At 37.2% G+C, this 27354-nt stretch overlaps 3 pseudogenes; all 3 read right to left on the bottom strand.

The window, feature by feature from the left end:
* Positions 1-1508: 1508 nt before the first annotated feature.
* Positions 1509-8828, bottom strand: LOC149148749 (uncharacterized; annotated as a pseudogene).
* A 10608-nt stretch (positions 8829-19436) lies between these two features.
* Positions 19437-20793, bottom strand: LOC149148748 (uncharacterized; annotated as a pseudogene).
* Positions 20794-21471: 678 nt separating this feature from the next.
* LOC149148747 (stomatal closure-related actin-binding protein 1 pseudogene) lies at positions 21472-22400 on the bottom strand (annotated as a pseudogene).
* Between the last annotated feature and the right edge of the window lie 4954 nt (positions 22401-27354).

The raw sequence follows: 27354 nt of genomic DNA, 5'->3' as shown, positions 1-27354 counted from the left end.
CTTTCTCTTGCCCTTTCCATGCACTGGTATGTTCACCTCTACTACTACTGCCACTTCTAGTGCTCTCCCGAATGCATCTTCACGTTGCTTTGCTAATGAATCCACGGTGAAGCTGAATTGTTCATTGGTGTAATTCCCTACTTAATCTTATTATGCAAATTTTATTAGTGTTTAAATTACCTGAAAATATTGACTTATAATTACCAAGAAATATTGGTGCATACCTACATTGGTGAAACTATAAATTTATTACCGATATAAATTTTTTTATTGTTATTATTCAATTTGCAACTTGTCTTCTCAAATTTAAATTTTGATAGGATATGATCTCCTTCCATTTATTCCAATTTAAATATACATATCTCCAAAATGTCCTCTCAAATTTACTTGGGATAAGATATGGTCCTCTCCAATTAATCACCAAATTATATATCCATATCTTATCCCCAAAATTTCCTCTCAAATTTACTTGGGATAAGATATGGTCCTCTCGAATTAAATACCAAATTATATATCCATATCTTATCCCCAAAATGTCCTCTAAAATTTACTTGGGAGAAGATATGGTCCTCTCCAATTAATTACCAAATTATATGTCCATATCTTATCCCCAAAATGTCTTGTCAAGTTTACTTAGAAGAAGATATGGTCCTCTCTAATTAATTACCAAATTATATATCCATATCTTATCCCAAAAATACCTCTTAATTTTACTTCGGAGAAGATATGGTAAGAAAAGTCAAATGAAAAGATGAGGGGGTAGTTATGACATTAATGATAGGTGGTTGAGGTGGATGGGAGAAAGAGGCATAAAAGGGGAAGGATGATGAGAGGAGAGGGAGATACTTGGTCTTTGTTTTGGTTTTGGTTGTGGTTTTTGGAGGATTTTGTTTTGGGAGGAAGGTGGAGAAAAGAGAAGGGAGAGAAGGAGAGTATTTGTTTGACTTGGAAACACTACATCTAGTTGGACTTAAGCTCGAAGGGGTAGGGAACTTGTGGAGGTTTCTTGGTCTAGGAAATACTACCTACTTGGTTGGGAAGAAAATCCAGTTGGGTAGTCAAGAGGAGCATCCCAACAGAGTTAGGAGCTCAGGAGCATCTCAACTAAGCTATTGGAATAGGGATTCCTCTATTTATTGATTACTTATGTAAATGGTTGCAATGAAATTCTTACTTATTTAATTTGTGGGAAATAAATTTTAATGGTAAAGTGTCATCAATTAAATGTTTAGATAGAAACAAGTTATTTCCCATTTTATTGTATTTAAAATTAGAGATTTATTTTTTAGTTAGATGACCCTAGGAAGGGGCCTACCACATGCTATCAAAGCCCATATTCAAAATCTAGACCCAAGACCCACTAGACCCAAATCTCCTCTAAAAGACTTCATAACCCTAATCATTGTTTCTAAGCATTTTTAATATAAAAATTATGTGGAACTGATTTCATTTAAGACTAATTTAATTATTTTTTTCTCCATTTTACTAGAAATTTATAACTTCTTTTATCATACTCTGTGTATTTATTTTAGCGATTTATCAACACGTGCCATATGGTACTCATGGTGATAGGGAAAAACCCAGATTTTATCTCCTTCCTCATATTTTGCAAGGCAAATGTAGCACTGTGTTGTTTCATCATTTACATTTTCATTTTTCTCAGGTTTCTTGTGATTCCTGATGGGAAATGAATTGACAACAGACTCAGGTGCTGGAAATGATACATGAGATAATGACGTTCTCTGTGAAAGAGCAATTGATTATCAATGAATCTCATGCAGTACGTCAAATAAGGCCTCTTCAAGCATCACTATGTGTGAAATGCTTGCATGTGTGCTTGTCTCCTTTGTCCTCACATAAGCGTCACAAGGGAAGTGACAATCTACATGGGTACTAGATGCACAAAACCTTGAATGCCGAGAAGAGGTTCTGTTAGAACCCTATGCAATCTTTGAAATGCCTAGACCTAGGATCTGAAATGCCATCTTCCTTCTTATGAGTCAGAGTTTCAACCATTATTGATTACATCATCTTCTAAAGCATCATCATATATTACTCCACTAAAATCAAGAAGCCACCTATCTTTTGTAGAACCAAGATCATCGATGTCATCTATTGACAGAGGTATAGCTGGAGTCAAATTCTTCCCCCTAGAAGTTCCTCTAGTCAAAGCATCCAACAGTCTCATCTGATTGTTGCTTCTCAAATTTTGATTGCCGACGCGTCCTGTTGAACTAGATGATTCATTCGATGAGAGACTTACAACCTCTAATTGAAACATACTCCTACTCTTTGATTCCCTTGGCTCAGGATTAGTCCCCAACAAATCTTGAGAAACAGATTTTTCACCTGTTAATTGACCTTCAGATCATGTAGAATCTGGAACCACAAAATGGAGATACTTTCCCTAGTATTTGACTGATTGGGCCTTCAAATATTTTGGCAAGTGCAGTGCCCTGTATAATAGTTACCAGCCAAAATACATGATCTATCATTCCCAGCAAAATTTTCACTTTGTGCACAATCTGGACTGGACCATCTAGTGACATATGGATTAAGATGAACCACATCCCAGCCCTTGGCTCGTAGGGCACTTTAAAAAAAATGAGGAACAATTGTAGGCTGGTCTAGACTCAATAAAAGGGGCACAGGATATAAAATTTTGCATGCATGCCCATTTCCCAATTCATTAGCTAGAGTCTCTGGGGACGCTACAGAGGGAACTAATGTTTTCACACTAAGATTCTCTCTGCATATTCTGAAATCCTTGAGCAACTGGGCATCCTTTCTCGGGCTCCTATGGAAAATGGGTCTCCTTTTGTCCTGAGCAGGGCACCCTGTCCTCCTCGAGAGCTTGTAAAAGTGTTACGATTCCTACACGAGATGTAAATGCAATGACTAAGTAAAGATCCAGTAAAGATTGGTTGTTCTCCCAAATGGTTTCCATCATGTTTATTTTTTATTTTTGTGTCATCGGTAAATTCCACCACAATAGTGGGACACTAGAGAGCCTCCACGCCTCATCGTTGTATAATGTTGTTCAGTCTATGAGCATGATCTGTGAGCGTTGTGAACATAATTCTTCTTCGATTCAATACTACAGTCCCCAAATGTTGGAAATAATACTGAGGGGTGGGGTGAATCAGTATTCGCAATTTAAGAATCTTTCATTTCCATAAATAGATTTATATACGCTACTTCTATTAATGAAACCTGCGTGTATACGCAACTGTGTTTAGAGCAGCCAGCGTATACCTTGAAATCTTATAATTTAGTTACTTGATCTTTAATCTGTGTATCAGAAACAGTAATCAAATCCAATAAACAAAACATGAAATCACACACATGAACACAAGATATAAGGTGGAAACCCAATGTGGGTGAAAACCACTTGCTACAATCGTCTCAATCTTTCTTTAATAAGAAACTTCTTTTACAAATTTTGTACTGGTGCAGCCTTATACCAGTATGCAAGCTTCTACCTGCAAAAGGCTACAAACTTCTCTCGTTCTCCAGCTTTTCCTAGAAGGGAGGTACAACCCCCTTAGCTCTTGTACTAGCTGATGTGTTTACTAGTACGTTGGTGCTGACCTACAGAAGGCTACAACCCTCTCTTTTCTTCCAGTGACCACATTTCGTAAATTTTCAGACTGGATCCATTAATAACATCAATCAAACATCAAATATATCTACATCAATCAATCTCCTTTGCACCAACCAAAACTGAATCAAACAATCACTTTTCTGAATGTTGTAACCAAAACACAGTAACAGTAACCAGAACCAAATGTAGAACCTAGAACATTGCAAACATCAAACAAAATTAGCTAAAACATATTTTATGAGATGTATGCTACTTCAATGTGTCAAACCTGCATTCATACTGATCCAGGTGGATGTTGGTGGCCACCCACCTATCCCACTTGGACCCCCACAAGTGTCTCTTTTAGTTCTTCAGTTTCTGTAATTGTAGCACAATTTACTATTTTTAGCAGTTTTTCGGGTCCTGAACTTCCGAAGCCGTTTTGAGGCCCTAAACGACGTTTTTTTGGAAACCTGGGAGCAACATGGGTCCACGTACCGGTGTTTCTCTTCCCACAGTTGTAGTGCTAAGATAGATCTTTCTAACAAGCTATTGTATGTGTCAAATAGAGATCGTATGCTAAAGATATGACCCCGGGAAATTGATGTACTAATTTACCCAAACGGGGCCCACAATTTGGCATTTCATCTTCTAGGGTTAGGTTTTGGGATGTGAAGGGTTTTCCATTATTTCTCAACAATAAATAGGCTTTCAAGCCTCATTGTAACACAGTTTAGAGGCATGTATCTGCCACATCTCTTCTCAGAGATAAGCTACCATCGCCCTAGCTGGTTTCCTTCCATTTCTGTTTGTAAGCATATTTCAGTATTTTCCATTAATGAAATGAAGTATTATTTCCATTGCATCTTTGTGTATATGGTTATCTCTATATTTTGTTGCATTCCTGTTTAAATCCATATCAGTGGTATCAGAGTAGTCTGCTTTCTCTCTATTTTTCTTTGCATGTCCCGAAAGAGGTAGGGATATAAGGAGTTAGGGCTTGAACTGGTCGAACTTTTGCAAGACCAGTGTCGCAAATCCCAACGGCCTCCCATGGCAGATGAAAATAAAGATGAGGGGGCAGGAGATCCTATCAAAATATTGCTCAAGGAAGCCCTCGAGTGACAAAGGAATGCGATGATGGACAACTTTGCCTAGATCCTTCACCAACTACCCAGGAGCGTCGCATCGTCTTCCAACAACTACTCTGGAAATTCCACAGCTTTTAAGGGACAAGTTAATTTTGAAATCCCCATATTCGAGGGTCAAATAGACATAGATGTCGTCGATAAATGGTTAAATCTGCTAGAGGGTTATTTTTCTGTTCATGAATTTTCATGTCGAGAAAAGATTATTTTCGCTCTTCTTAAAGCAGCACCCACGTCAAGGACTGGTGGGAAACCTACTATGAGTAGAAGGATGAAAGTACAAGCTCACTATTTTCAGCTGCACCCACTTGGGACTCGTTCTAGGATGTCGTCAAGGAGCAGTACTACCCTGTCAAAAGCTATGAGGACAAATACATTAGATGGACCACACTGTAGCAGGGAAGGGACCAAGATGTGCTGGAGTTCACAAATTTTTTTCATACCCTTCGCACACAGTTGGGTATCAAGGACTCTGAGCTGCATTTGGTACTCAAATACTGTGGCTGCCTACACAGATACATCTAGGCAGAGAGGTAGCTCCTGAACATCTCCTTGCTCGGCACGATGTACCGATACACTGTCAAAATAGAGCAAAAGTTCAAACAGAAGAAGTGAGACTTTGGATCTGTGAATCCGAAGACCAAAGGACAAAGCCAAGGCAGAGTGACCCAAGACAACCCGTCGAAGCCGTAACAAAAAACAACACCACGAAGTCAAAGAAGGACATAGGAAAGTGGTGTGAGTTCCACAAGAGTCCCACTCATAACACAAGTGAGTGTTGGAACAAGCAGTCGTTGGTGGCCGAGTTGAAGGCTTCAAAAGCAGATGCATGTTTCGACCCTAATTCAGAACCGAACAAGGGGAGTGGCAAAGGGAAGCAAATCATTGATGCGGATCCCAACGCCACTGTTGCCACTGCCAAGATCCAAAAAAATGAGCCCGAAGATCCAGAGGAGGGGGAACGTCTTTTCCACTCACAGATGTGGGTGAAGGGTTCGCTACTGCAATTCATTGTTGACAGTGGCAGCCAAAAGAACCTCATTTTAGCAGAGGTCGTGAAGCAGTTGGGCCTACTGAATAAACCATACTCGCAGCCATACAGTATCGGGTGGCTTCATGAAGGACGAGATCTCAAAGTTTGCCAGCAGTGCCGCCCTCCCTACAGCATGAAGCCTTTCATAGACGAGGTATTGTGTGATGTTACACCTTTGGATGTTTTTGATGTATTATTAGACCATCGATACTTATGGAAGCAACATGTTGTGTATGAGTCAAGGCCTCGCGCTACCATTATTTCTTTGGATCATTCATTATACAAGATACCATAGATAGCCCCACCTACTACCACCTCTTTGATCACTGCTAAGAAAGGCAGTAAGCTCATCTCCCAGACTAGGAAATTCATCTGTCTGGTTCACTCCCAAAGAAAGGGGAAGATTGTCACCACATCCATGACCCCTGTGAAGGGTTCCTCCATGCAATAGCAGCAACAAAGGGATATGTTCATGACAGAACATAGGAACAACTTCTCCTCACCCACAAGGGTACCACACAAGCTTCAGGAGGGCAACAAAGTCTGGTTGCATTTGCAGAAAGAATGCCTTACAAGAGCCCATCCGAAGCTCTGACCACGCCGACATGGTCCTTACACCATTACTAAGGCTGTGGGAAATAATGCTTTAGAGCACAAAATTCCTCCATTCCTTCTCTTACACTGAGTGTTCAATGTGGAACACCCTTGACCATGCTTCCCACCATTACTAGACACATCAAAGATTACAGAACAGCTCACCCGGGACCAAGTTCAGCGGATGTAGGAACTCAACGCAATGGAGACCATTGCTGCCTAGGGGGAAGGAATGATCCAGGTGGATGGTGGTGGCAACCAACCTATCCCACTTAGACCCCCACAAGTGTCTCTTTTAGTTTTTCAGTTTCTGTAATTGTAGCACAATTTACTATTTTTAGCAGTTTTTCGGGTCTTGAACTTCCGGAGCCGTTTTGAGGCCCTAAACAACGTTTTTTGGGAAATCTGGGAGCAACATGGATCCATGGACAAACGTTGCTCTTCCCACAATTGTAGTGCTCAGATAGATCTTTCTAACGAGCTATTGTATGTGTCAAACGGAGATCATATGCCAAAGCTACGACCCCAGGAAATTGATGTACCAATTTACCCAAACGGGGCCCACAATTTGGCGTTTCATCTTCTAGGGTTAGGTTTTGGGATGTCAAGGGTTTTCCATTGTTTCTCAACAAAAAATAGGCCTGCAATCCTCATTGTAACATAGTTGAGAGGCATGTAGCTGCCACATATCTTCTTAGAGATAAGCTATCATCGCTCTAGCTGGTTTCTTTCCATTTCTGTTTGTAAGCATATTTCAGTATTTTCCGTTAATGAAATGAAGTATTATTTCCGCTGCATCTTTGTGTATATGGTTATCTCTATATTTTGTTGCATTCTTGTTTAAATCCAGATCAAATACGCTGTTATCTGAAGGCAGACCTGCATATACGCTGTTTTTAAATGCCGAACCAGCGTGTATATGCGTCTTTGCTATACTGAACCTGCATACAGATCTGTAAAAGATGATTTAACCTTTACAACTATTCAGACATCAGTTATAACGAGATAATCAGATTTATAGATTATGACATGTGCCAATAAAATATCAAAACCACACAAATATACTTCTCTTCAAGCCTAAAAAACTTAACCCATCAATAGAACTTATCCTTCTTCAAGCGCTCAGGTTCCTCCTTGATTCAGATCCAGCTATGCACCATAACCCAATGACCAGTATTCTAGATCTTGCTCTTCATTTGATATACAATACTTGAGTGCCTTTGCCTAATGATCTCATCATCCTTTTATAGTCTTAGGCCTTACTCAATACCATGGTCAAAAACCACTTTAGAAGCAATACCTTGGACCAAATACCTGGGGTCAATACTTTGGACAAGATACCTTGGACCAATACCATGGGTCAAAATACCAAGGACCAAATACCATGGACCAAAACCAATTTTTCCAACATGTACATGCTTTTCCTTGCGTGAAAGTGCGTGTATACGCATACGCACCTTTTGGTCTGCGAACCCGCGTGTATACGCGGTTTGGTCAAGGGGAACCTGCGTATACCTCTTTTTCCTTCATTCTATGATCCTGAACTGTGATTTGTCATTTGAGTGAGTTGCAATCAAGGACAACACCTGTGTCATAGCGCCAAACCTATGTCATAATGCCAACAGCAAAATCCCTTTGTTAGTTTCATTTACAAGATGGTGCATCTCACAAGTGAAATCCCAATTATTAAAGTAGTAATAGACCCAACAGAAGAAATTCCCGACTTTTCACAGATCAAAATAATGCCTAGATTTCAGAATCTCAGTAAACATCATCCAGTCAAATATATTGATATAGATCAATTCCTCTTTACAACTTTACATAGAAAGAAGAATCATTTGTTTCATCACCCTGACCTATTTATCCTCTAGGTTACTGAGTTGGAGCTTATGTTAAATGCTTTTTTTTCTGTAATTTTTCATTTGTCATTTTCTAATTTTTGGGTGGTTCATTAAATAGGATTCATTATAGATCTCACATAGTTAATAAGATCCGTTATGGGGTTGTCCTAGATCCATATCTATTGCAAGATCTATTCAAATGAAGAATCCAAATATCACATGAGTAGGCATCTCTTGATGATAATATTTTAATAAAGAACATTTTATATCAGGAATTGGGCCAAAATAGTATCCAAAAATTAATGCTAAACTAATCAATTGAAACAATCTCTCAATTCAAAAGGCTCGGGAGCATAATCTGCTTTTGGTGGCACCTGAAATAAGTTATTTCTTGCTTCCTTCCAAAGATATACGATACCATTGAATACTACACTTGGAAATGTTAGGAGAATCTCAGAACACGAGATTATTTGCAAATGTGAACCTAAGCACTCAACACCCTCTAATTCATATAAATTCTCTTTATCTTGTTCATATCTTCTGGTAATGGCCAACTCTTTCTGCAGCCTACTGGCTTCAATAGAATTTGCCACAAGTTGAAGCTTTAGGCCTTCAAGTTCATGCTCCATGTCCATCACCCTACTTGGTTCATGTAGCATTTTTATTCTCCTTTCATCTTGCAATTCCTTCCTCGTCTCTTCAAAATCTTGCTTCTTTGTACCCTTAAATAAATTTTGTCATTTGTCTAAGGCTTTTTCAACCTAAAGTGCAGCTAATCTAGCAACTTCAATTTCAACATGGGAAACCCTTGCCTCTTCAACCATTCTTCTTGCATCATCCAATGCCTGTTTGAAAAGAGCAGCCAACTTTCTCACTTCTACTTTTTCTTGGAGCAACTCTCCTTCTCTTTGTGTCAATTGAACTGCAAGTGCTTCTTCAGCATTATCTTTGTTACGACCTACCACATGCCCTCTCAAAGCCTCTTGAACACCTCGAAGCTTCTTTAAAAGTACTTTCCTGTCCAATGCAATTGTATCCCTGAACCTTGCATTTGAGCAAGATGGCTTTATGGAAAATGCTCTGATCCAGAGATGCCAAATTGGCGCATGCTCGAAGAACATTGGTAAATTTATTTGCGATATGTTTTATACGTGCAAGTTTCATTTGCAGGAAAAGCCTCAGAGACTCCTTTTCCATTCCATTTTGTGCACACCCTTCAATTATCATGGTCCAGGACACGGTATCTCATTTTTGCATTTTGTTGAATATATTGAGTGCCTTCTCTATGTTACCACATTTTTCAGACATGTCCACCAGGGAACTCTCCACAAACGCATTGCATTGAAGTCCACTTTTAATTATATCTTCATGGATATCCACGCCCTATTCCAGAGCTGCCAAGTTGGCGCATACTAGAAAAATACTAGCAAAGGTTTTCAAGTTAGGCTTCACACCCACCATTTTCATTTTTCTAGAACTTTGTCAGTAGTAAAAAGACTAGTACCATGACTTTTTGCAAGCTTCTTTACTGACCCAATTTCTCGTAGAAGTGTCTCTAGATAGACATAAATAATTTCATACATGACTACCAAATCTCGAGGAGACAATCCGAAATATCCATATCTGAGCCTCAGTAGGAGTGGTCCCCAAAATCCAAAGGGGTTTCCAATTCGTTCCTTCACAATTCCACCTATTGCTTCAGTCATACATACAGATACATACTGATCTGCTCTTCGGTGCCTCCTGCATGTTCACCCCGGACAGGAATGTAAGCGCAACTGAAAGACTTATGAAAACCCTCGTCCCTTTTTGTTTGGTTGAGGAAGGGGTTCGACCCCAGGATCTTTGTAGATGAAAGACCCACTGTCAACACGCTTTACACTTATAATTGGCTCAACCCTATCAAACTTTATATAGTTTTTATCAAACTTGTCATAAACCAAATAATAAATAATTAATATAATTGTTAATTGAGAACTTGGAATTTTTAAATATTATAGTAAATAAAGTAGAGTATAATGTTATTTAATTTAAAATAGATTATATATATATATATATATATATATATATATATATATATATATATATATATATATATGGGAATGTAGGGGTTTTGAGTAGTTAACAAAAAAAAAACCTATCTTCTAAAACTTTAACACCCAACTCCATTGCATTGCACAAAACATATTTCTCTTTTCTTTTAGTAGATTTTAATACATTAAAGTTGTCAAATGTGAACAACAATAGATTGGTATGTTAGAATCACTTACAATATACAATATTATTATCTTAAAGCATGTAGCACTAGCCATTCTGTATACATCAATTGGATAGTATACATCTAACAATAATGTCAATATTGAGTCAATTAAGACAGCAAGCATCCACTTTGAAAAATAATCTAACCTTGTTGATGGAATTTCAAGAGGAAACCTAGTTGTAATAATGTGATTAAAAATGGTAAGCTAATGTTAATGTGAATGCTCAAAATATATTAGATGGATTTAGGATGATTGTTTAGGGATATCTAAAGATATTTGAGGTTGACTAGCAGTGTGTGGTAGCACTTGCTTAGATAGCAATGGGAGAGGATTTAGTAGACCCACGGTTATCGTCTCAATAATAGAAATAGTCATTTACAAGCATAACAAAAGATGAAGTTGCAGCTATCATTATGCAAAACATGTGTGATCCAAGTAAGAATTGACAAGGCCTAAGTTGTGCTAATAAGTATTTTGTATCATATATATATTTGAACAATTAAAAATGGTGAGGACGCAAAGAAATCAAGGTCAAGGAGGGTCATCACAAGGACCTCCTACAAATAACCCATTACCTTCACTGGAGTTGACTCTCATCTTGGATTCCCTAGAAGCAATTAATGAGACCTTAAAAGGGCACCAAAAAATTCAAGTGGAAGTAGAGCACCTTCCATTAGGGTTAGAAAATATCGAGGGATAAAGGGACTCTGATAGAGGACCTCCAATTCAGGACATTACTAGGGAGCTCTAAAATATTAAGCTCCCAGATTTTGCTAGAGGTCATGCCAGTGAACGTGCAGAAGCCTGGTTAGAGGGAATGAGAAGGTGCTTCACACTAAGAGATTATACTTCCAATTCAAAAGCTAAAATAACGATATTCCAACTCAGAGATAGTGTTCTAAATTGGTGCGGTAACTTAGAGCATCAACTACACCTCACTCTGGACACAGTTACTTGGGGGTTATTTGAGGAGAGATTCAGGAAAAAGTAGCTATGAGCATATTATGAAGGACAACAGGTAGGAGCCTTCCATGCCTTGGCACAGGGAAATTGTATGGTAGAAGAATATGAGATTAGATTCATGGAATTGGGTAAGTATGTCTCCTACATGGATACTGTCCAGCACCAAGCGGATTGTTTCATTTATGAATTGAAACCTAAGATTAGGGAAATGGTGAGGATGTGGAAACCATCTTTAGTTGTAGAAGTTGTGGAACATTCCTATTATGTTGGAGAATACTTAGACTTAAAGGGTGGAAACAAAACCACTTTTCCACAACAACCAAGGTTTATGGGGAAGGCCCCTCGTACCTTCCCTAGGCGAGGAAGTTTGAGGCCACAACCATATGGAAATAGGGTTGTACCTAAAGCACCGATGATAGGGATTTCAATGCTTACTAGTGTAGCTTCATCCACAGCTTCAAGGGTGCGTGAAAATCAAGGTCATATGCAAGGAGAAACAAGTAGGGGTAGGGGTCCCAAGGGAAAGAACTCAACAATATCCGGTTCAAGGTCTACGACGCATCACTTGTTGGGGATGCAGGGGACCTCATTACCAGTGTGATTTTCCTGAGTTACAAATTGGTAACAACCGTAGACAAGGAAAAGCACCAATCGGGGGAACAAGTAGCCACCATCGAACCATCAAATCTATGCAAGAGTTGATAACTGGCAAGTTGAACACTAGTCTGCCATGGTAGAAACCTCAAGTATGATAAACAAAGTAAAAGTTAAAATTTTGCTTGATTCAGGTGCTACAGGTAATTTCATTTCACTAGTTGCATTAGAAACATTTGGGTTGCCAACATATGACCACGATGACTTTAAGTAAGTTGAGATGGCTTCTGGGATAAAACAAGTAGTAGGACCTAGTGTTGACCAATGTCAAGTAAACTTCAGGGTGTGTATAACTAAGTTGAAGGCATACGTCACAACATTGGGGATGTATGATGTAATTATTAGAATGGACTAGCTAGAAGCTCATCAAGATTTGGTAGATAGTTTCAAGAAGAATGTGATTTGTTTAGATGATGAAGGTAGGCCAATTGAGATTTTTGGAATCAAGAGAGGAGTGTCGCTACAATTCATATCCATGATGAAGGTAAAACATTGTCTATGACAAGGTTGCAAGCTATATGTGGTCAAGGTTGTAAGTGACCAGAAAGGACCCTCCCTAGATCAACACCCAATTTTTTCAGAACTCAAGGATGTTTTTCCTAAGGAATATCTTGGACTCATTCTTGTAAGGGAGATTGATTTCAAAATTGTCCTAAAATCTAGTGCAAAACCAATATCTAAGACACCCTATAGGATGAAAAATCCATAACTTTATGGGTTTCATATGCAGTTAAAAGAGATCTTAGACATGGGATTAATCAGACGTAGTATTTCACCTTGGGGTGCACCAGTGATTTCTGTCAAGAAGAAGGATGGTAAATTAAGGCTATGCATAGATTATAAGGAATTGAATAGAGCCACAATAAAGAATAGGTACCTAATACCAAGAATAGATGACCTATTTGATCAAAATGAAGGGAGCAACAGTTTTCTCAAAGATCGATCTACGATCTAGATACCACCAATGAGGATTGAGGAAGGTGACATCTCAAAAAATGCATTTCAAAATTGGTTTGGGAACTATGAGTTCGTAGTTGTTCCATTTTGTTTGACCAATGCACCAGCAGTATTCATGAGCCTCATGAATGGTGTGTTCAAGAAGTATTTGGACCAATTTGTGCACGTATTTCTAGATGACATTCTTGTGTATTACAAGAATGAAAAGGAGCATGAAAAGCACCTAAGGGTTGTATTGACTTGCTTAAGGGAAAATCAATTGTATTGAAAATTGTGAAAATGTTCCTTCTTTCATAAGAATGTTCATTACCATGGGCACATCAGTTTAGGAGAAGGGTTTTCAGTTGATCCAGAAAATGTAAAGGCCATAATGGATTGGCCAGTACCAAAAAATGCTCACGAAGTGCATAGTTTTGTGGGTCTAGTAGGGTATTATCGTAGGTTTGTGGAAGGGTTTTCAAGGATTGCAAAACCCATCACCACAGTATAGCGTAAGGGGGTCAGGTATGAATGGGCAAATGAATGTGATACTGCATTCACAGAACTAAAGAGGTTACTAACTAGTGCACCCCTCCTTTGCATACCGGACATGGAAAAAGACTTCACTATCTACACCGATGCTTCTGAGCAAGGATTGGGAGCAGTATTGATGCAACAAGATAGAGTAATAGCTTATGCATCTAGAAAATTGAAGAAACATTAAGAGTTGTGTTCTACCCATGACTTAGAGTTAGCAACAGTGATGTTAGCTTTGAAACTATGAAGACACTACCCCATTAGGAGAAAATTTGACTTAAGAACAAATCATCAAAGCCTGAAGCATCTCTTCACTCAAAGGGATTTGAATGCTAGACAAAGGCAATGGAGCGAATTCATGAGTGAGAACGATTTTGAGATCTTATACATTAAGGGGAAGGAGAATGTGGTGGTTGATGCACTAAGCAAGAGACCATGAACCTTCTCCCTAGTAGCCTTAAAGGTAAATTTGAGGGAGGGTGTGTTGGAGAAACTCTTTGAAGTTATTGGTGTCTAAAGGTTATATCAGCACTCCAGAGTGGGAAGCAGATAGAACGAACATTTGAGGGATATGTCCTTGAACCAGATGGACTATTGATATTTCACGGGAGAATGTACATGCCTAAGGAAGGGGTTATAAGAAGGAGCATCCTGGAAGAGTCACATTGAAATAGTATACATTCTCACTTACATCTTGTTATTTTTGGCTAGGTGTAAATGTGAATAGTTGGATCAGAATAGTCTAGCACGGGATGAACGCATGCTTTTCTGATTGAGTATTGGGAACCATTTTTCCACCGAACCCTTTCAGGAATGTACTTGAATATCCCTAATCTACAATAGAATCTAAAACAAGAGATCTCTATTCTTTTAACTTTTTCAATTGCCTCATGTATTGCAAAAGAATATCGATGTCATTGGTGGAAATGAGAACTTAAGGAATGCCCTCTAAAAATTTTTAAGAAAAATTGATTTAATAAACTGGTTTATTATTAAGTTTTTATAAAATATTATTGTTGAAAATGGAAAATATGAAACATGGAAATATTGTTAATAAAATTTTTAATAAAGAAATCAAATTTATGAGTTTTCTTGTTCCAAAAAAAGTGATATCAATGGTTTAAAGTAGAATGATGTTAAGTGGAGTCATAAATATATAAATTTGTTTCATTTTAAGCAAGAATCCACGGAAGAACTTCATTATGCATAATGGAAAATGAAAACACACTTCATTAGGCACAATGGAAAATGAAAGCATAATGAATTTAAAACTAGTTTTGTTGTAGTACTTTTGTTGTTCTAGTTGGTAGATATAGTTGTTTTAATAGTGGCTCTTCCTTGACAGATCTGCGGCTCTTCCTTGACACCGACACCTACCAAATTTAGCCATTCTGTGCCTACAATCCTGCGTACAGGGGTCTTGTTCTGTAGAGGATCCATGAGACCTTCCACTCCGTAACCCCACATTTTGTAATCGTCGAGATCTTTGTAATTTGTATAAGGGTTGGATGATTGCGTTGGGATCACTCTATAACTCTTCACACTTCAAATCTGCAGCTCTTCACCTCAGATCTTCGCGTTGCATCTCTTAAGATATTCACTCTGTGGCTCTTCATGGTTCATATCTGTGGCTCTTCACCTCAGATCTTCATGCTATGACTCTCGTGACCATATTCTAGGATTTCCACACAGCTCTTCAAATCTTCATGATGTGGCTCTTCAGATCTTCACTCTACTGCAATATTTTTGTGGCCTTCTATGGCCCTTGATACTGGTGCTACATCTGTCGATCTTGTGGTTTCCCAAGAGAGCATTCCCCATATGGCTCCGAGTTTCATGAAAATAGTTGCTGGTTCAATTCTGTCCACCTCTGGGGGGCAATCTCCTACCCATATCGTCAGTGAAGCCCCAGCTCCCACTATCCAGGTGGTCCAAGCCTCACTTGATGAGGCTTTGAAGTTCTCTGAAAGTGCCCTAATATGTTGATTCAATGGTTTTTGTCTGCGGCTGACAGCTCTCCACATTTGGATCTCAGAGGTATGGAAGCCTCTAATTCTTGATGCAATTAATATCTACCCATGTGCTAGGGGTTTCTTTATAGTAGATTTTGAAAACCCTGAAAGTAGACAATGTATTCTAGATTCCAGCCCTTGGTTTTGGGAAAAATTAGGCCTATTCATGAGGCCATCTAACCCATCATTCGATCCTTCAACAACATTCATAACCTCAGCACCAATTTGGGTGAGATTGCCAAACCTACCCTTGCATCTCTAGAATTTCTCTTTGCTAAAAGCCATTGGAAATTCAATTGGGAAATTTTACTGCAGGTGCCTAGAAATAGAGGAATATGCTAGAACCACCTATGCACACATCTGTGTGGAAATGGACTTCAGTGCCAGATTCCCAATGGAAACACATCTAACAAGTAAAGACTATGTGTGGAACCAGAAACTAGATTATGAAAGTGTCCTCTTCAGATGTCGATCTTGCTTTGAGACAGGCCACCTAGCTAAAAACTGCCCAAAAGCCTCCCAGAAAAATTCTGCTAGAAAAAATCACCACAGATCTACTTGGTGGGAAGGAGCACAAAAAGAACACTACACTATCATCAGAGAAGAATACTCTCGAGAAAACTCTGAATCACAAGAAATCAAGCAGGAAAGAAACAACTATCAAGACAAGTAGGGGGAAAGTCCCACCCAACAACAAAAGAGTGAACTCGACAACCCCTCAAGCATCAACAGTTATGACGATTCAAATACTGCACAAAATTAATCTTCATTTAATAACAAAGCAGATCTCCTAGACCAAACTTCTTCTCTGACTATCTTCAAAAGGATGAACACAATAGATGGTGAAGCTAAGACATCAATGTCCCAAGAACTATAAGGGATGAAGGAGATGCAAGATAAAGAAACTTTGAAGACCGTAGAGCAAAAAAAGAAAGCAAGAACACCGACCTCGCCAAGAAAGATGAGGAGCCAGACAATTAGAAACTAAGAAAATTATAGGTTTGATAGACCAATTTCGTCTCAGTGGACGTTAACCACCACCATCATCATTATCATCAATATTAATATTAATATTAATTTTAAAGTCAATATACTTAAATAATTGGTAAATATATTATTAAAAGTATATTGACAAATATTAAATTATTAGTAAAATATTTTTAATAATATAAATGTTAAATAATATTATATTAATCAAATAAATATAATTATTTATAGTATTAGGGATTGATATATAAGATTTATATTCTTAAAATTGATATATATTATGGTTTAATATATAATATTTATAATATAGCTTTAAAATATTGGGTTTATAATATTAACTTTTATATATATATATATATATATATATATATAAATATTTATAATTTTATTTAGATATAAATATAATTTAAAATAATTTAATCAATACAAATATGAGTAAACAGGCTAATTAAAATATTAATAATAATAAGGATTAATTAACTTATATAATTATTAATATATTAATATGATAATTTTAATATTAGCTATTTATTAATATTAATATATATTTCAATTTATAATTAAAATAATTATAGTATATAATTATATTATATTGATCAAATTTATATATATATATAATATTTGATGGGCAATGTTTAAATAGTTGACCATGATTGAAGTTGGTCAACCCTATGTTTAACATATATAATAATAGTCAACGTGATGATATAGTCAAACATAATCAATCTCTCTAGCCTAAACGTGGAAAATGATAGTCAACCATGTTCAACCGTAGTAAAACAATTGTTAACCATAGTGACAACATAGTCAACCATATCCTCTCATTATCATTATAGACAACCATAATCTACCATAGAAAACTATTGTCAATCATCATCAAATTAGTCAAACATCTCAATGTGACAAACCATTGTCTCATTATGAAAAACCTGGTTGCAATGTTACATTGTGGAGTGTGACAAAAATTTGTTGAACATCGTAGTGGTGCCACAATGTGCCAATTTATCAAACGTCGCAATGTGACATTTAAAAATCATTTAACCACATTTACTAATGTGGTCAACCATAGTTACCATAATCAATGTTTAAAAACCATTATCAACCCATACTTGACATGGCCAACCAATGTTAATATTGTCAAACATGGTCAACCTAGGTTATCATGGTAAAATACAATCAATTGTAGACTAACATTACATTGCAATTTAGTTAACATTGCAACATGACATTACAAAATTGGGGTTTAATATTAGTGTTTCTAATATTAAGGTTTCTAATATTAGGTTTAAAATATTGTGTTTACTATTACATTTATAATATTATGGTTTATTCTTAGGTTTATAATATTGGGGTGTATAATATGAGGTTCATAATATTATGTTTAGTATTACGGTTTGAAATGTCGATTTTTAATATTGGGGTTTATAATATTAATTCCAAGCGTTTATAATAGTAATCCATTAGGTTTTTAATATTAATCCCTTAGGTTTATAATATTAACCTTAGTGTTCCTAGGTGTAATATTATTCATAGGGTTTATAATATTAATCTTAGGGTTTAATATAAATCCCTTAAGTTTATAATCATGGTCAACCATGGTCCAATATCACATTGTGACAAATATTGTCTCAATATGAAAATAAACCATGGTCCAACATTGCATTAAGAAAAAGATTGTCTCAAAATAAAAATCAACCATGGTAAACCATGGTCAACCATGTTTATTTGATGGTTTATAATATTTATCTTGGGGTTTATATACCTTAGGTTTATAATATATATCTCTTTAGTTTAATATTATTCCCTTCGGTTTATAATCCCTTGGATTTTTAATATTAATCCTTTTGGTTTATTATTCCCCTCGGTTTATAATATCAATCCCTTGGGTTTATTAATCTAAGGGTTCTTATTCCTAGGGTTTAATATTATTCATATAATTTATAATATTAATCCTTGTGTCTAATATAAATCCTCTTGGTTTACAATCATGATCAACCATGGTTCAACGTAACATTGTGACAAATATTTTCTCAATATGAAAATCAACCATGGTCCAACGCCGCATTGTGACAAAGATTGTCTCCATAAGAAAATATATCATGGTCAACCGTGGTAAACTACGTTGCAATGTCCCAATGTCATTAATGATAGGTGGTTGAGGTGGATGGGAGAAAGAGGCATAAAAGCCTAAAGGGGAAGGATGATGAGAGGAGAGGGGGATCCTTGGTCTTGGTTTTGGTTTTGGTTGTGGTTTTTGGAGGATTTTGGTTTGGGAGGAAAGTGGAGAAAAGAGAAGGGAGAGAAGGAGAGTATTTGTTTGATTTGGACACACTACATCTGGTTGGACTTAGGCTCAAAGGGCTAGGGAACTTTTGAAGGTTTCCTGGGCTAGGAAATACTTCCTAGTTGGCTGGGAAGAAAATCTAGTCGGGTAGTCAAGAGGAGCATCGCAACAGAGTCAGGAGCTAGGAACATCTCAACTAAGCTATTGGAACATGTATTCCTCTATTTATTGATTACTTATAGAAATGGTTGCAATGAAATTCTTACTTATATAATTTGTGAAAAATAAATTTTAATGGTAAATTGTCATCAATTAAATGTTTAGATAGAAATAAGTTATTTCCAATTTTATTGTATTTAAAATTAGAGAAATTTAGTTTTTAGCTATATGACCCTTGGAAGGACCCTCACACTTGCTATCAAAGCCCATATTCAAAATTTGGACCCAAGATCCACTAGACCCAAATCTCCCCTAAAAGAATTTATAACCCTCATCATTGCTTGTAAGCATTTTTATTATAAAAATTATGTGGAACTTATTTCATTTAAGACTAATTTAATGATTTTTTTTTTCCATTTTACTAGAAATTTAGAACTTCTTTTATCATACTCTGTGTATTTATTTTAGCCATTTATTAACACGTGCCATATGGTACTCATGGTGACAGGGAAAAACCTGAATTTTATCTCCTTCCTCATATTCTACAAGGCCAATGTAGCACTGTGTTGTTTCATCATTTACATTTTCATTTTTCTCAGGTTTCTTGTGATTCCTGATGAGAAATGAATTGACAACAGACTCAGGTGCTGGAAATGAGACATGAGATAATGATGTTGTTTGTGAAATAGCAATTGATTATCGATGAATCTCATACAGTACGTCAAATAAGGCCTTTTCAAACATCACTATGTGTGAAATGCTTGCATGTGTGCTTGTCTCTTTTGTCCTCACATAAGCCTCACAAGAGTGGTGACCATCTACATGGGTACCAGATGCACAAAACCTTGAATACCGAGAAGAGGTTCTGTGAGAACCCTATGCAATCTAGGCAATGCCCAGACTTGGGATCTGAAATTCCATCTTCCTTATTCTGAGTCAGAGTTTCCACCATTATTGATTACATCATCTTCTAAAGCATCATCATATAGTACTCCACTAAAATCAAGAAGCCACCTATCCTTTGTAGAACCAAGATCATCAATGTCATCTACTGACAGAAGTATAGCTGGAGTCAAATTCCTCCTCCTAGAAGTTCCTCTAGTCAAAGCATCTAACAGTCTCCTCCGATTCTTGCTTCTCAAATTTTGATCGCTGACGTGTCCTGTTGAACTAGATGATTCATTCGATGAGCGACTTACCGCCTCTAATTGAAGCATACTCCTATTCTCTGATTCTCTTGGCTCAGGATTAGTCCCCGACAAATCTTGGGAAACGAATTTTTCACCTGTTAACTAACCTTTAGATTGTGTAGAATCTAAAAACACAATGGAGATACTTGCCATAGTATTTGACTGATTGGGCTTTCTAGTATTTTGGCAAGTGCAATGCCCTGTATAATAGTTAAAAGCCAAAATACATGATCTATCATGCCCAACAAAATTTTCACTCTGTGCATAATCTGGACTAGCCCATCTAGTGACATATGCATTAAGATGCACCACATCCCATCCCTTGGCTCGTAGGGCACTTAAAAAAAAATGAAGAACAATTGTAGGCTCGTCTAGACTTAATAAAAGGGCCACAAGTTATAAAATTTTCCACGCATGGCCATTTCCCAATTCATTAACTAGAGTCTCTTGGGACCCTACAGAGGGCACTAATGTTTTCACTCTAGGATTCTCTCTACATATTCTCAAATCCTTGAGCAACTGGGCATCCCTTCCCAAGCTCCTATGACAAATGGGTCTCCTTTTGTCCTGAGCAGGGCACCCCTGCCCTCCTCGAGAGCTTGTGAAAGCATTGTGATTCCTACATGAGATGTAAATGCAATGGCTGAGTAAAGGTCCAATAAAGATTGGTTGTCCTCCCAAATGGTTTCCATCATGTTTATTTTTTATTTTTGTGTAAGCGGTAAATTCCACCACAATAGTGGGACAGCAGAGAGCCTTAACGCCTATTCATTGTAGGATGTCGTTCAGTCTATGAGAATGATCTGTGGGTGTTGTGAACATAATTATTCTTTGGTTAAATACTACAGTCCCCAAAAGCCCTTTGTAAGTTGAATTTACGGGAGGGTGCATCTCACAAGCGAAATCCCAGTTATTAAAGTACTAACAGACCCAACAGAACAAATTTCTGACATTTCACATATCAAAATAATGCCTAAATTTTAGAATCTCAGTAAACATCATACAGTCAAATATACTGATATAGATCAATTACTCTTTACAATTTTACATAAAAAGAAGAATCATTTGTTTCATCGCCCTGACCTATTTATCCTCTAGGTTACTGAGTTGGAGCTTATGTTAAATGTTTTTTTTTTTTTTTTTTCTGTAATTTTTTATTTGTCATTTTGTATTTTTTGGGTGGTTCATTGAATAGGATTCATTATAGATCTCAGATAGTTAATAAGATCCATTGTGGGGTTGTCCTAGATCCATATCTATTGCGGGATCTATTCAAACGAAGAATCCAAATATCACATGAGCAGGCATCTCCTGATGATAATATTTTAATAAAGAACATTTTATATCAGGAATTGGGCCAAAATAGTATCCAAAAATTAATGCTAAACTAATCAATTGACACAATCTCTTAATTCAAAAGGCTCGGGAGCATAATCTGCTTTGGTGGCACCTGAAATAAGGTATTTCTTGCTTCCTTCGAAAGATATACGATACCATTGAATGCTACACTTGGAAATGTCAAGAGCAATCTCAGAACACAAGATTATTCACAAATGTGAACCTAAGCACTCAGCACCCTCTAATTCATATAAATTCTCTTTATCTTGTTCATATCTTCTGGTAATGGCAAACTCTTTCTGCAGCCTACTGGCTTCAGCAGAATTTACCACAATTTGAAGCTTTAGGCCTTCAAGTTCATGCTCCATGTCCATCACCCTACTTGGTTCATGTAGAATTTTTATTCTCCTTGCATCTTGCACTTCGTTCCTCGTCTCTTCAAATTCCTGCTTCTTTGTACATTTGCATAGCTTTGCCGTTTGTCTAAGGCTTGTTCAACATGAAGTGCAGCTAATCTAGCAACTTCAATTTTAGCATGGGAAACAACCCTTGCCTCTTCAACCATTCTTCTTGCATCATCCAATCCCTGTTTGAAAAGAGCAGCCAGCTTTCTCACTTCTGCTTTTTCTTGGAGCAACTCTCCTTCTCTTTGTGTCAACTGAACTGCAAGTGCCTCTACCATGGTGATAGCTTCTTCAACATCATCTTTGTTACGACCTACCACATGCCCTCTCAAACCCTCTAGAACACCTCGAAGCTTCTTTAAAAGCACTTTCCTATCCAATGTAGTTGTATCCCTGAACCTTGCATTTGAGCAAGATGTCTTTGTTGAAAATGCTCTGATCCAGAGATGCCAAATTGGCACATGCTGGGAGAACATTGGTAAAGTTATTTGTGATAGGTTTTATACATGCAAGTTTCATTTGTAGGAAAAGCCTTAGAGACTCCTCTTCCATTCCATTTTGTGCACACCCTTCAATTATCATGGTCCACGACACGGTATCTCATTTCTGCATTTTGTTGAATATATTGAGTGCCTTCTCTATGTTCCCACATTTTTCATACATGTCCACCAGGGAACTCTCCACAAACACATCGCATTGAAGTCCGCTTTTAATTATCTCTTCATGGATATCCACGCCCTATTCCAGAGCTGCCAAGTTGGTGCATACTAGAAAAATACTAGCAAAGGTTTTCAAGTTGGGAATCACACCCACCGTTTTCATTTTTCTGGAACTTCATCAATAGCAAAAAGACTAATACCATGAATTTTTGCAAGCTTTTTTAATGACCCAATTATTCGTAGAAGTGTCTCTGGATAGACATAAATAATTTCATACATGCCTACAAAAGCTCGAGGAGCCAATCCTAAATATCCATATCTGAACCTCAGTAGGAGTGGTCCCCAAAATCAAAAGGGGTTTCCAATTAGTTCCTTGACAATGCTACCTATTTCTTTAGTCATAAATACAGATACATACTGATCTGCTCTTCGGCACCTCGTGCATGTTCACCCCAGACATGAATGCAAGTGCAACTAAAAGACTTATGAAAACCCTTGTCCCTTTTTTTGTTTGGTTGAGGAAGGGTTTTGACCCCAGGATCTTTGTAGATGAAAGACCCACTGTCAATGTGTTTTACCCTTATACTTGGCTCAACCCTATCAAAAGTTTTATATATCAAACTTTATATAGGGTGTATCAAACTTGTCATAAACGAAATAATAAATAATTAATATAATTGTTAATTGAGAACTTGAAAATTTTAAATATTATAGTAAATAAAGTAGAGTATAATGTTATCTAATTTAAAATAGATTATATATATATATATATATATATATATATATATATATATATATATATATATATATATTTATTTATTTATTTATTTATTTATTTATTTATGGGAATGTAGGGGTTTTGAGTAGTTAACAAAAAAAAAAACCTATCTTCTAAAATTTTAACACCCAACTCCATTGCATTGCAAAAAATATATTTCTCTTTTCTTTTAGTAGATTTTAATATATTAAAGTTGTCAAATGTGAACAACAATAGATTGGTATGTTATAATCACTTACAATATACAATATTATTATTTTAAAGCGTGTAGCACTAGCCATTCTAATTACATCAATTGGATAGTATACATCTAACAATAATGTCAATATTGAGTTGATTGAGACAACAAGCATCCACTTTGAAAAATAATCTAACATTGTTGATGGAATTTCAAGAGGACACCTAGTTATAATAATGTGATTAAAAATGGTAAGCTAATGTTTATGTGAATGCTCAAAATATATAAGATGGATTTAGGATGATTGTTTAGGGATATCTAAAGATATTTGAGGGTGACTAGCAGTGCGTGGTAGCACTTGCTTAGATAGCAATGGGAGAGGATTTAGTAGACCCACGGTTATCATCTCAATATTAGAAATAGTTGTTTATAAGCATAACAAAAGGAGAACTTGCACCTATCATTATGCAAAACATGTGTGAGCCAAGTAAGAATTGACAAGGCCTAAGTTGTGCTAATAACTCTTATGTATCATATAGATATTTGAACAATTAGAAATGGTGACAACACCAAGAAATAAAGGTCAATGAGGGTCATCACAAGGAACTCCTACAAAAAACCCATTACCTTCACTGGAGTTGACTCTCATCTTGCATTCCCTAGAAGCAATTAATGAGACTTTAAAAGGGCGCCAAACAATTCAAGTGGAAGTAGAGCACCCTCCATCAGGGTTAGGAAATATTGAGGGATCAAGGGACTCTAATAGAGGACCTCCAATTGAGGACATTACTAGGGAGCTCTAAAATATTAAGCTCCCAGAGTTTGCTAGAGGTCATGTCAGCGAACATGCAGAAGCTTGGTTAGAGGGAATGAGAAGGTGCTTCACACTAAGATATTATACCTCCACTTCAGAAGCTAAAATAATGATATTCCAACTCATAGATAGTGCTCTGAATTGGTTGGGTAACTTAGAGCATCAAATACACCTCACTATGGACACAGTTACTTGCGAGTTATGTCAGGAGAGATTCAGGAAAAAGTAGCTATGAGAATATTATGAAGGACAATAGGTAGGAGCCTTCCATCCGTTGGTACAAGGAAATTGTATGGTAGAAGAATATGAGATTAGATTCATGGAATTGGTTAAGTATGTCTCCTACATGGATACTGACCAGCGCCAAGCAGATCATTTCATTTATCGATTGAACCCTAATATTAGGGAAATGGTGAGGATGTGGAAACCATCCTCAGTTGTAGAAGTTATGGAACATGCCTAGTATGTTGAAGAATACTTAGACTTAAAGGGTGGAAACAAAACCACTTTTCCACAAAAACCAAGGTTTATGGGGAAGACCCCTCGTACCTTCCCTAGGGGTTGTACCTAGAGCACTGATGATGGTGATTTCAATGCTTACTAGTGTAGCTTCATCCGCAGCTTCAAGGGCGCGTGAAAATAAAGATCATACGCAAGGAGAAACATGTAGGGGCAGAGGTCCCAAGGGAAAGAACTCTCTCCAAAGTACTCCACAACATTCAGTTCAAGGTCTACCACACATCACTTGTTGGGGATGCAGGGGACCTCATTATCAGTGTGACTATCTTGAGTTACAAAGTGGTAACAACCATAGACAAGGAAAAGCACCAATCAGGGGAACAAGTAGCCACCATCGAATCTATGAAGCAGTTGATAACTGACATGTTGAACACCAGTCTGCCGTGGTAGAAACCTCAGGTATGATAAACAAAGTAAAACTTAAAATTTTGTTTGATTCAGGTGGTACAGATAGTTTCATTTCACCAGTTGCATTAGAAAATGTGGGTTGGCAACATATGACCACGATGACTTTAAGTAAGTTGAGATGGCTTCTGGGATAAAATAAGATGTTGGACCTAGTGTTGACCAATGTCAGGTAAACTTCAAGGTGTTTATAACTAAGTTGAAGGCACACGTCACAACATTGGGGATGTATGATGTAATTATTAGAATGGATTGGCTAGAAGCTCATCGAGATTTGGTAGACTGTTTCAAGAAGAAGGTGATTTGTTTAGATGATGAAGGTAGGCCAATTGAGATTTTTGGAATCAAGAGAGGAGTGTTGCTATGATTCATATCCATGATGAAGGTAAAACATTGTCTCTGACAAGGTTGCAAGCTATATGTGGTCAAGGTTGTAAGTGAACAGAAAGGACCCTCCCTAGCTCAACACCCAATTTTGTCAGAACTCAAGGATGTTTTTCCTAAGGAATTTCTTGGATTACCTCCTGTAAGGGAGATTGATTTCACAATTGACCTAAAACCTAGTGCAGAACCAATATCTAAGACACCCTATAGGATGACAACTCCATAACTTTGTGAATTGCATATGCAGTTAAAAGAGCTCTTAGACATGGGATTTATAAGACCTAGTATTTCACCTTGGGGTGCACCAGTGATTTTTGTCGAGAAGAAGGATGGTTCCTTAAGGCTATGCATAGATTATAGGGACTTGAATAGAGCCACAATAAAGAATAGGTACACGATACCTAGAATAGATGACCTATTTGATCAAATGAAGGGAGAAATGGTTTTCTCAAAGATCGATCTATGATCTGGATACCACCAATCAAGGATTAAGGAAGATGACATCTCAAAAAATACATTTCAAAATTGGTTTGGGAACTATGAGTTCGTAGTTGTTCCATTTTGTTTGACCAATGAACTAGCATTATTCATGAGCCTCATGAATGGGGTGTTCAAGAAGTATTTGGACCAATTTGTGCAAGTATTTCCGGACGACATTCTTGTGTATTCCAAGAATGAAAAGTAGCATGAAAAGCACCTAAGGGTTGTATTGACTTGCTTAAGGGAAAATCAATTGTATGGAAAATTGTGAAAATGTTCATTCTTTCAGAAGAAAGTTCATTACCTTGGGCACATCATTTTAGGAGAAGGGATTTTAGTTGATCCGAAAAAGGTAAAGGGCATAATGGATTGGCTAGTACCAAAAAATGATCACAAGGTGCGTAGTTTTATGGATCTAGCAGGGTATTATCATAGGTTTGTCGAAGGGTTTTCAAGGATTGGAAAACCCACCACCACATTATAGCGAAAGGGGGTCAGGTATGAATGGGAAAATGAATGTGATATTGCATTCACAGAACTAAAGAGGTTACTAGCAAGTGCACCAATTGTTCGTGTACAGGACATGGAAAAAGACTTCACTGTCTGCACCGATGCTTCAAAGCAGGGATTGGGAGCAGTATTGATGCAAGAAGGCAGAATAAAAGCTTATGCATCTAGAAAATTGAAGAAACATGAAGAGTTGTATTCTACCCATGACTTAGAGTTAGCAGCAGTGATGTTAGCTTTGAAACTATAGAGACACTACCCCGTTGGGAGACAATTTTAGTTAAGAACAGATCATCAAAGCCTAAAGCATCTCTTCACTAAAAGGGATTTGAATGCTAGACAAAGGTGGTGGAGCAAATTCATGAGTGACTGTGATTTTGAGATCTCATACATTAAGGGGAAGGAGAATGTGGTGGTCAATGCGCTAAGCAGGAGACCATGAACCTTCTCCCTAGTAGCCTTAAAGGTAAATTTGAGGGAGCATGTGTTGGAGAAACTCTTTGAAGATAATTGGTATCTAAAGCTTATATCAGCACTCCAGAGTAGGAAGCAGATAGAACCAAAGTTTGAGGGATATGTCCTTGAACCAGATGGACTATTGAGATTTCAAGGCAGAATGTACATACCTAAGGAAGGGGGTATAAGAAGGAGCATCCTCGAAGAGTCACATAGACAACTCTATTGTGCACATCCTGGAGTGAAGAAG

The sequence above is a fragment of the Pinus tabuliformis genome, chromosome 9, assembly GCF_031772625.1.
Source record: "Pinus tabuliformis cultivar Carrire ecotype Pingquan chromosome 9, CPIR1, whole genome shotgun sequence".
NCBI classification, from domain to species: domain Eukaryota; kingdom Viridiplantae; phylum Streptophyta; class Pinopsida; order Pinales; family Pinaceae; genus Pinus; species Pinus tabuliformis.
This window is presented reverse-complemented; position numbering and strand designations above follow the sequence as displayed.